The following is a 12,354-nucleotide window of genomic DNA, read 5'->3' as shown; positions in this document are numbered from 1 at the left end:
ATAATGCACATAGTGATGTCACAGTACAGGGATAATACACAGTGATGTCACAGTACAGAGATAATATACACAGTGATGTCACAGTACAGGGATAATACACACAGTGATGTCACAATACAGGGTTAACACACACAGTGATGTCACAGTACAGGGATAATATACACAGTGATGTCACAGTACAGGGATAATACACACAGTGATGTCACAGTACAGGGATAATATACACAGTGATGTCACAGTACAGGGATAACAAACACAGTGATGTCACAGTACAGGGAAAATACACACAGTGATGTCACAGTACAGGGTTAACACACACACACACACACAACGATGTCACAGTACAGAGATAATATACACAGTGATGTCACATGACAGAGATAATACGGACAGTGATGTCACAGTACAGGGTTAACACATACACAGTGATGTCACAGTACAGGGATAATATACACAGTGATGTCACAGTACAGGGTTAACACACACACACAGTGATGTCACAGTAAAGGGATAATACACACACTCATGTCACAGTACAGGGATAATGCACATAGTGGTGTCACAGTACAGGGATAATACACAAAGTGATGTTACAGTACAGGGATAACACACAGTGATGCCACAGTACAGAGTTAACACACACACACGGATGTCACAGTACAGGGATAATACACACAGTGATGTCACAGTACAGGGATAATACACACAGTGATGTCACAGTACAGGGATAATCCACATAGTGGTGTCACAGTACAGGGCGAGAATGGCAATAGCCCGCAACGGAGGAGAAAAGGAGATAAATCCCTCCCTCCCCTCCACAGTGCCAACCCGCCCCTCCTCAGCGCCAGCCCTCCCCTTCTGGGTGCCAGCCCGCTCCCCGCAGCTGAGGTCCGATCACATGAATGGACCTCAGTTGCAGTGATACTCGCATGAGACTCGACTCCTGCTGTGCTGCCAGCGTGAGCCGAGTGTCATGCGAGGATCACACTAGTCCCCCGTGTGGCCCCGGCCTTAAGGCCGCTTTGCACGCTGCGATCTCGCTAGCGTGTGTACCCACCCCCATCGTTTGTGTGTCACGGGAAAATCGCTGCCCGTGGCGCACAACATTGCTCGGACCCGTCACACTACTTACCTGCCTAGCGACGTCGCTGTGACTGGCGAACCACCTCCTTTCTAAGGGGACGGTTCGTTCGGCGTCACAGCGACGTCACTAAGCGGCCACCCAATCTAAGCGGAAGGGCAGAGATGAGCGGGACGAACATCCCGCCCACCTCCTTCCTTCCTCATTGGCCACAGGTAAGGTGAGGTTCCTCGTTCCTGCGGTGTCACACATAGCGATGTGTGCTGCCGCAGGAACGACGAACAACATCGTACCTGCAGCTGCAACGATATTTGGGAATAGGGGAACATGTCAACGATAAACAATTTTGCAGGATTTTGCAACCTTTTTTGATCACACGTAGGTGTCACACGCAACGACAACGCTAACAAGGCCGGATGTGCGTCACGAAGTCTGTGACCCCAACGACATCGCTTTAGCGATGTCGCTGCGTGTAAAGCGGCCTTTAGTAGCAGCCTTAACCGGCCTTCTTGCTGCACATCCTGTCAATCGTCCTGACTGTGCACAGATCCTGTCCTTTGCTTTTTTTCTATTCTTTCTGTTCTCGCTTCTCCATGTTTTCTCTGCTCCTTCTCCCTCTTTTCCCTTTGTGCAATGCTCAGACCTCTGCTCCTTCTGCCCTGTTTAGCTTTCCATATTTTCAATCTCCCGCGCTGTACTGAACGTGCGCCGTCCCCCTCTCCTGATTGGCTGTTCTCCTCCTGGCATCTCTTACACCTCTCTGATTGGAAGAAGATGCTGCCTGTCCACTCCCTCCTCTTCAGCAGAGGCCGCGCGGTGTGCAGTGTGGGCGTGTTTGCTCCTCTAAGTTGCGGTCGACTGCAGCTGTACAAACAGTGTGGGCTCCCTGCGGCCTTAATCAGCTGATTGGTGACTGGGCAGCCCTTGCTGGGAATGAGGAAAGTGAAATTGCAGACACAGCGGGCAGCCATCACGGGGCCCCTTTCAGGTCATGGGCCCCATAGTAGCGGTGTGGCCTGCCTCTATTGACGGTACGCTACTGTCCCCAGGAATGCTCATGTTCAGCCGGTCCGGCCAAGACATTGAAGAGTTTGAGATGCCAGATCCCTCCTCCTCCTCCTACCAGATCCTGGGAGGGTCAAAACGTCGATTTGATTGTACAGTAGCATTTTTTAAAATATCACTTTTTTGCATCACAAACCTAACGTGTGCAGTGAATTATTTGGACATATTACTACAGGGTCATTGACCCATTTTTCGCTTGCACCCTTAGGTTCCTAGTTAGAGATGAGCCACCCCCCTAGCGTTTGAGTTCGGTTCGGTTCATCGAACGGAGGCTCTGTTCGACGAACGCTCGACGAACTCCTTTGAACCCCATTGAAAACAATGGCAGACAAACACATAAAAACACATTATACAAATTGCAGTCCGCAGTTGCCCCAGAAAATGGTACTTTCATAGAAGCGCCATCTTCTGGCGCTGTATCCAACTCTTCCAGCTGCCCTGGTGACGGGTGGCTCGCTGGGTAATAATGGGGTTAGGGCTAGCTGTATATTATCAACTGGCCCTAAGCCCGAAATTCATGGTGTCACGCCAATATTAGACATGACCATCATGAATTTCTGGTACAGATAAAAAAAAAACAACACACAAAATAATATTTTTATTAGAAATAAAACACAACACAATTAGTGACTCCATCTTTATTGAAATAAAGAACCCCCCTCCGCAGTAATCCTGGGTCAAGGGTCCCGCGCCGTCCAATCCTGATCCAATATCATCTGATCGGTTTGCTGGAAGGCAAAGCGATCAGATGATGTGTCAGGTTCAAGGGCCTGAATCACATGACACAGCAGCAGATTGTATAAACGACTTTTATACAATCAGCTGATGCACCAGTGCAGCAGCTGATAGTTTAGCTGGCCAGGCGGTAAAAAGCCGGCCTCACCGCTCGACTTAGTGTCAGCTGATTCCGTCAGGTGACCGCATCAGCTGATCATCACCAGGTCTGAGAGAGAGAAAAGAGAGAGAAAAGAAAAGGGAAAGAGAAGAGAGAGAGGGAGAGAGAGAGAGAAGAGAAGAGAGAGAGAAGAGAGAGAGGAGAGAGAAGAGAGAAGAGAGAGGAGAGGAGAAAAGAGAGAGAAAAGAGGAGAGAGAGAGGAGAGAGAAGAGGAGAGAGAGAGAGAAGAGATAGAAGAGAGAGAGATAGAAGAGAGAGAGGAGAGAGGGAGAGAGAGAAAAAGAGAGAGAGATAAAGAGAGAGAGAAAAAGAGAGAAAGAAAGAGAAAGAGAAAAAGAGAGAGAGAGAGAGAGAAAAAAAGAGAGAGAGAAAAAGAGAGAGAAAGAGAGAGAAAGAGAGAGAGAAAAAGAGAGAGAGAAAGAGAGAAAGAAAAAGGGAGAAAAAGAGAAAAAGAGAGAAAAAGAGAGAACAAGAGAGAGAGAGAAAAAGAGAGAGAGACAGAGAGATAAGAGAGAGAGAGAAGAGATAGAGGAGAGAGCAAAGCAGCCTCATTTCGTGAACTGCTCCGATTTTAGAGGTGTGTCCCATGGCTCACAGCTGATGTCCGGCTCCTCCCCTCAGTGCATATTAAATTAAATTAAATTATAAATAAATAATAATTAGAATTTAAAAATAAATTAAACTCTTTACCAGGGCGGCCAGGACTTAAACTCGTGAACTAATGCTTCTTAGGCAGTAGCTCTAACCATTGAGTCACTGCCTCTAATGAGAAACATATGAAGATTTGGTATTCTTGACCTCTGCATTGCAGAGTGAAGTCTCCGGTGACAGCGCGGCTCGCTTCAGGTGCTGCGTGGAGAGGACACAGAGTGCTCGTGTTGTACGGCGCTCCCTGTCAGCTTCATATAGCAGAGCTGACAGTGTCGTGTGGATTACTTCAGACCTGGATTGTTGTTTGGGGAGTAATAAAGAGGTAAATGAGGTGTTTTTTTGTCTTTATTCCAAATAAAGGTTTTTTCGCTGTGTGTGTTTCTTTACTTTCACTTACAGGTTAATCATGGAAGGTATCTCGGGGAGACACGTGTCATGATTAACCCCGTTATTACCTCGATTACCACCGCACCAGGGCAATTCGGGATGAGCTGGGTAGAGTGACGGGACTGTTGCATCTAATGGATGCGTCAATTCCGGGCGGCTGCCTGCTGATATTGTTAGGGTGGTGGGCTCCCCTTAACACGGTGCTCTCCATCCTGACAATACCAGCCTCCAGCCGTGTGGCTTTATCCTGGCTGGTATCGAAATTGGGGGGAACCGCATTTTTTTTTATTATTTATTTATTTATTTTACTGCACGATATAGACCCACCCACTAGCGGCTGTGATTGGTTGCAGTGAGACAGCTGTCATTCATTGTGGGGGCGTGTCTGACTGCAACCAATCATTGGTGCCGGTGGGCCTGGAAGACAGGGAATACCTGATTGAATAATGAAGCGGCAGCCATTTTCAAAAGAGGAAAAGCCGCCGGAGATTTGTGACAGCCGTGCAGCGCCGCGCCCGTGATCGGTGAGTAGGAAAGAGAGAGGGATTGTGCTGGGGATGCAGGACGCATGCAGATATACAACGTTCGCACATACTTACTGTGAAAAGCCACGCTTTTGGTGATCGAACCGTTCTCGAACGGTAACTTGAACTGCCGAACTTGAAGCAAATCGTTCGAGTTCATCGAACGACTCAAACACCCCCCAAAATCACTTGAACTTGAAATTGGCGAACCATTCGACTCGAACATCGCTCAACTCTATTCCTAGTTTGAGTTCAGATCATTTATTTTATTGTGTCTAATATGTGAGCACTCTGTGCTTAATTTTCGAGCAGTGTATGTTTTATGCAGGGGCGGAACAATCGCAGTCGCAGGGATCACGACTGCGACTGGACCCGGGGGTGCAGGGGGCCAGCTGGCCCCAGGTGGATGTGTGTTCAAGGGCACACATCCAGCTGAAATTCACTGCAGCACAGACCCATTGGGTCCCTGCACTGTGATACATGCTGCCAGTCAATCAGAAACTGGCAGCTTTCATCGGCATCCCAGTGACTGACGGCACTGCATGACACTGATGTCATACATTGCCATAGCATGGACAACGATGAAAGCTGCTGGCTTCTGCGCCCTGGTTACACAGGAGGACGCTGCGCGCTGACAGGTTCCCTTTAAACATTCTCTCTCTCATTATTCTGGCATTTAACACATATAAATGATTTTGGTTCCTAATTGACCTAAAACAGGAAAGGTTTATTCTGATTTCATGTCAGATTGTGACAAAAACATGCATGTGTCTTTTTAGATAGTGTATGTAAACTTCAGGTTTCAACTGTATGTGAGCACTGTGTGTGCTGTATGTGTCTAATTTCTGACCACTGTGCTGTATGCATTTAATATGTGGATAGTGTTTGTACAGTATGTGTCTATTATGTAAGTAGTGTGTGCTGTATGCATCTAATATGTCGGCGCTTTGTGTGATAATGCTGGCTGTGATTCAGCTTCTGTGCATGTTGATTTGTTTTAGAGATTTTCATCCCAAGGTTAAACTAATCCTTTCTTGTGCATGAATATAATTACGAGATCAGTGTTTCAGCTAAATTTGATAAAAATTCCTGCTTAAGTATAATTTTGCAAGAGTTTAACCATTCTCTGGTTCATTATATAGGTTAATGATAAATCCCCCAAAATAAAATATCTGATATTATATAGCAAAGACATGTAAGGATAGACCCAGTAATATAGCAAGTGGCCTCAAATATCCAGAAGATATCTATAGATTACCGTTAGGATAGTTATAGCTCTCACTACATGCCCTGGGTATACCATGTATAAATAATGTATAAAAGTAAAAAGAGGTCATTGGTGAAGTCTGTGATCTTGACTACTTCTGATTTCCAGATCAATAGTTTAACTTCTCTGACCCAGCTCAGAGGTCACCGTTAATGAAGATCTGTCATAACACAGTGACATTGATTTATTTAGCCTTTCGCTTACAATGTTATGGCAGGTTATCAGCGATGTATTTTTTTAAGCAATGTCAAACTATTTTCTGTATACAGATCCTTCACTCTGGAGACTGGTGGAGGTACAAGATCACAGAAAGCCATGGAACCCATAGGGTGGAGGGGCGACATGACTAAAGGGAAGGGAAGGAGTGATGGGGTTAATAGGAACAGGAATGTTTGTGTATAGGGCAGAGAAAGGGATTGGTGGGTAGGAGGAGTTCCCTGGAGGAAGAGGTGGGACAGATGAGGGGTGTAAGTATAGGAAATTTGGCTTACCCCCTCTCTTGATTTCCGGATATGGAGCGATCCCCGCCCACCCTCCCTTGTGTTTTGTACGGTGGAAAATAGTTGCCTGGGTTGTTTTCTTTGTCACAGCAGCGGGGGGTAGGTCTGGTCCAGAGGCCGTTGAAGGCAATGGTAACTGGACTGAGGGACACCATCTTGGTATGGTGGCTCCGGGTTCCAGGATGTTGCAGACACAGGGTTCTGCAAAGTTGGGGGTATTAATCCATTGGTGATTAATACCTCATCTCTGGGTCGGTGTGTTGCGGCCAGGGATATTGGTGTGAGAAGTTGTTCCTGGACTGGGCTTCTCAGGGTTATATATTTAATGTATTGATTACTGTGTTACCTATTATTTGTTGGGGTCGCCCGTTGAACGGCGCCCCCTTGTGTTTAGAATGTAAATAATAGGTAATAAAGGCTGCTGTGGCCAATTTGAACCAAGTCACATGCAGTCCGTGTATTATTTACAGATGGTATTGGTGGGTAACACATACACACAGCACGACTGGAGAATCCTTCCTCAATGGTCAAGACTTCACTAATGTTATCCTTTCACATGATAAATGTGAGTCTTTGGAGAAGGGCGGCATACAAGTTTGACAAGTAAATAAATAAATATGAGTGCAGATCAATGTAGCGAGCGACCGCAGCAAAATTGAGAAACTGCTGCACTGAAGGCTGCTTTACACGCAGCGATATCGCTAGCGAAAGCACCCGCCCCTGTCGTTTGTGCGTCTCAGGCAAATCGCTGCCCATGGCGAACAATATCGCTAGGAAGCAACACACGTACTTACCTTCCTACCGATGTCGCTGTGGCCGACGAACAACCTTTTTTTTAAGGTGGCAGTTCGTTCGGCGTCACAGCGACGACACACAGCGGGCCACCAAAAGAAGCGGAGGGGTGGAGAGCAGCCGCATTAACGTCACGCCCACCTCATTGCCGGAGGATGCAAGAACGTTGTTGTTCGTCGTTCCCGGGGTGTCACACGTAGTGATGTGTGCTGCCTCAGGAATGACGAACAACCTGCATCCAGAACGAGCAATGATCTTTTGAAAATGAACGACGTGTCAACGATCAACGATTAGGTATTTGTGATCACTAGCGGTCGCTCGTAGGTGTCACACGCAATGACGTCGCTAACGAGGCCGGATGTGTGTCACGAATTCCGTGACCCTAGCGACATCTCGTTAGCGATGTCGTTGTGTGTAACGAGGCTATGTGCGCATGCTGCATCTTTTTTTGGGTGCATCTTGAGTGCGTCTTTTTATTCTGTGGTCACAGAAGCGCAGCTTGTGGCCAACAAAATGCATGAAAGAACACATGCGTTTTGCCGCATTTTTGCTAATGCATTTTTTATGCGTTTTTTTAAAGGAGAAACAAAATATAATAGGATAGGATAATTGATAGATAGCTAGAATGGATAGATAAATAGATAGATAGAAAAAAAAAGAAAGAATAAATAGATATAAAGATCATATAGAATAGATAAAAAGAAATAACAGAATAGCTAAATAGAGGGATAGCTAGCTTGGCCAGCTGTTTTTTTAAATTATTTTTTAGTAAAAAAATGATGTGGGTCCCCCCCGTTTTCAAATCCAACACAGGAACATCAACAGCTGTGGGCTACAACCCTCAGTTTTCTGCTGTACCTTGGCTGGTTATTAAAAATGGGATCCTACGCTTTTTTTAATTATTTGATTTAATTACAAAAAATGATGTGGGGTACCCCCATTTTTCTAAAGCCAGCCAAGGTACAGCAGACAACTGGGGGCTGATATTAGGGTGGAAAGGGCCATGGTTATTGGGCCCTTTTCAATCTAACAATAGCAGCCTGCAGCCACCCCAGAAGTGGCGCATCCATCAGATATGCCAATTCTGGCACTGGACCTGGTTCTTCCCTTTGCACTGGTGCGGTGGCAAACAGGGTAATAAATGGGGTTGATGCCAGCTGTAAATTGCCAGCTGGTAGCAATTCTTGGTATTAGTAATGGGCGGGTGTCTAACAGACTCCTCCATTATGAATTCAATTATTTGAAAGTAATAAAAAAAATGTATTAAAACTAAACACCCCGACTCCATCCCTCATTGACCAATTGATTAAAAAATGTATTAAAATATAAAAGGTCTGCCATAATAAGAGCTAGACTTATATCCCAGTTTGAACACACATCATGGTACCTGTTAGAAACTATAAGTGTACATAACCCAATTCTATAATATTAGCCGATAAGTTAGAAGGAGCACGCAGAAAGTGGTGGGGGTGGTGGGGACTGTTTGGGTTTATGTTTATATATTACTGTCTAACTTTTTTGCTATTGTTCTCTCAGATATATATATATATATATATATATATATATATATATATATATATATATATAATATATATATATATATTGTATTTTGAAACTTAATAAAAAGAAGTTTAAAAAAAAAGGTCCGCCATGATCTATTTTTATGTCCCCCAATTTAATTCCATGTCAAACCCCTAATCCAGGTCCGCTGTGATCCAAATCTGGGGTGTCTACGTCAATCCCATACTCGCTGGCACATTCAATGGAGAACGTAACGTCCCCCATTGATTCTGCCAGCAGCCACTGCAGGCACATACACACTGCCCAGGTCACTGCAGGGGTGCACAAAGCAGTGTGTGTGTGCCTGCAGGGGCAGTGACGTCACGGGGTCAAGTGAGTTCATTTATCTGACCCCCGTTAAGCCACTGCCGCACGATATCACGACCCACGACCAGGCCGTGCGGCACTGATGTCACGAGGTTAGGTAAGTCAATTGTTTGTGGGCCACTTGGTAGTGACATCACCATTTATCGCCCGGCTCACTTCAGTCGCTGCCTGAACCTCACAGCGGGTGATCATGTTCTATGGACTCTTGGTGTGAATTCAGATGTAGCAGTGCTGGTGGCACCGTGGGACCTTGTGTGGATTACATCACACCTGCATGGGTGTTTTAGGGTTAATAAAGTGGTGAAAGAGGGTGCTTTTATGTCAAATAAAGGATTTTTTTGGTGTTTTTGTTTATTTACTTTCACTGATTAAAAATGGGGGGTCTCTTAGATGCCTCCCATTACTAAGTTATACAAGATAGGGCAGAAAAGGGGTTAATGCTGCGCATCAGCCAAATGAAGACGTATAATGTTGATGAAGATGAGTATTCTTTTATTTCATAGGTCTACGCGATTCGAGGTGAAACCTCTTCCTCAGGACCAGTGCATCAACAACAAGTCAACTAAGTTATGGCTTAGTGGCAACTGTGGGCTGCCATTAACTGCTTATTAGATTGCCACCGCACCAGGGCAATCAGGAAGAGCTGGGTAAAGTGCTGGGACTGTTGCATCTAATGGATGCAGCAATACCGGTCGGCTACAGGCTGCTATTTTTAGGCTGGGGGGCGCCCATTAAACATGGGTCTCCCCAGCCTGAAAATACCAGTCCCCTGCTGTCGGGCTTTATCTTGGCTGGGTATCAAAATTGAAGGTTCAAATGCCATTTTTTAAAAATATTTATTTACATTTTTTTTATTTTTTTATTTTAAATCTGCATGCGGTTCCTCCTATTTTTATACCCAGCTAAGTTAAGCGCATGGTTGGGGGCTGCAGTCTGTAGCCATGGTTTTACGTATGTTCTGTATGTTCCCTGGATGGCATAGTGGTAAAGCATAGGAAGTTGGAAGGGGTAAGTACAGATTTGCTGTTCTAGGACAGGGTTCACCTCAACCTCAAAGGGCTTGATATATTTCTGACAGGCCTGCTAAATTAGAGGGTTAGAGAAAGTATTGATTTTTTTGGGGGGTGTAGTTGGTCAGAAGACACTTGTTTACACTACTTGCTCCATGTCAGTGTTCGTCTATGCCTGGAGGTATAGTTTAGTCCAGAGGGCCCACTTTTTCAGAGCAGATGGCACTCCAGAGGAAACATAAAGGCTCCAATTCTTCATGCAAGTCTAGATGAGGAGGCATAATTAGTGTTCATGTCTGATTCATGCCTGATTAATTAAGAGGTGCATGCTTCTTAATGAATCTTGAGCATCTTACAAGTGGCCTTTTCCTCGATACAAATCTTCCTCCAGTCAAAGATTGGAGTAAGATTTGTGGCATAAGGTTCGCCAACAGCTAGTCAAAAATTACCTGAGCTGGCATCGCTATGCACCATCCCACCTCTATTCTGCCCTGTGGTGGAGCTGGCTAAAACCAGCATTTAAATGTCAATAGTTCCACAATTTTTCATTCAACATGGACATACGCAAAGCGTTTTACACCAGAAATGTGATATAATCAGCTTCATGAATTGGAGCCAAGATGTTCAAAGTCAATGTGTATAAGTAGACATGGAATGAATATTGGATTATTTATGTGTGTTTAAAGTTATGCGTGTTAATGTGTGTTAAAAAATGTAGATAGAAGATTGAGTAGGGGGCGGAGCTCTGACTCTAGTTCCTCCCTCCTCCTATCATCATAGAATCTCCTTAGTACCAACTGCCATCTCCTATCTACTCAATACGGATTTTACCTCAGATTTGAGAACTATGATAATGACTGATCAATTCTGACAGAGAAAGAAGCAAATATGTCTGAAAAGATATATTACAAAGTTGCTTATTTTCATGTGTACTATTGAGTTATGAAATAAAAATTAAAACAACGGTTACAGTTTAGCTGTTAAATAATGCTACAGCCAACCCACTTAACCCAAAGTATGGAGTTTCATTTTCTTAATATTGAAGTGTTATGGGTTTATGAAGTGGTACACAGTTGCCCTTTTGGACATGGAAGATAAAGTCTCTGTGCAGTTTAAGTGACCCTGAACTGCATAGAAGGGCATGGGACTTCACAGGATCTTCAGGAAGGGATTAACAAAAGTGCTAGAAACTTATGGACTGACTCTGTAACTATGTAACTATGTAATGACTCAGGCTTTTGAAAGGCAGGAAGGCTAAGAATTGGTTATATAAAGGTAGAACATTCGAGATCTCTCTCCTTCTGCCTTTTGGTCTGGTGATAAGAACACCAATCCTCTTACCTCTATGTTTATCTAGTTTTCTTTGACATGTATATCTTTCCTCTTTTTTTAGTTGTCATACCTAAGCAGTATTCTTTCATGCCTGGAGGTATGGTTTAGTTCACAGGGTCTGCTGTTTCTCAGCGGTTGTGTAATGAGACGTGGGGCATTATTCATGGGTGAGGTCTGTGTCCTCCACAGCCCGGCATGCTACATGAAAAATGGGGTCCTGGGTAGATGTGTGGACTTGCGTCATGCCGCATGCTGGTGTTGACCTTGGCTTGCCAGGACCAGATATTATCTCATTCAGTGAAGGAGACCACTAGTTCTTAAAACACAGCCTTTTACTTAACAGTTACTTTGCAACAACTGTACAGAGGAGATAGAGGGCACATATCTTTTCATGTTTCTTTGTCAATATAAAGAATCTCTATTAACAGTCCTACTTGTTTCACCACCACCACCATGCTCAACATGACAGTACAGTTTGTGAAAGGCACTCTTTTCATCCTATGGTTCCACATCCTGTTTTCCTTGTAAATGACATGGGTTGCCAAAATGGCTGAACTCTAGCTTCATGTTAATGATGCCTATGGTACTTTTGCTCAGGGTACCCACTTTGTCTCATGGTTTATTCTATCCAGGTCCTTCACCTTCAGGAGTCGTAAACTTTCTTGGGCCTTGCTGTTGAATGTCCTATTTGAGGTCAATTGTTCAGTTCCCTCATCCGACTATTCGATCACTCCATATTCTGATCACCTCTTTCTCATACTATCTCTGACTCCAGTCTCCTCTAGCTACAGGGTCAACCATGTCATGCGGCCTTGTCTGCTATCGAGACTTTAGGTCTGTTCTTCTCACACGCTAGGTCCTATCTGATTTTCTACAGGAAACTGTCACTCTCCCTGTATCCTAGCCATTCCCACTATCAATTAGTCCCAACCATTAATCATGTCTGACCCCACTGTCATCAAC

The 12,354-nt window shown here is 44.6% G+C and overlaps 1 protein-coding gene across 2 annotated transcripts in view; it reads left to right on the top strand.

Moving 5' to 3' along the window:
• The window catches only part of CHRNA6 (cholinergic receptor nicotinic alpha 6 subunit), a 97,502-nt gene that overhangs the window by 59,935 nt on the left and 25,213 nt on the right, over positions 1-12,354 (top strand). The window lies entirely within an intron of this gene.

This window comes from Anomaloglossus baeobatrachus, chromosome 1 (assembly GCF_048569485.1).
Source record: "Anomaloglossus baeobatrachus isolate aAnoBae1 chromosome 1, aAnoBae1.hap1, whole genome shotgun sequence".
Lineage (NCBI taxonomy): Eukaryota > Metazoa > Chordata > Amphibia > Anura > Aromobatidae > Anomaloglossus > Anomaloglossus baeobatrachus.
This window is presented reverse-complemented; position numbering and strand designations above follow the sequence as displayed.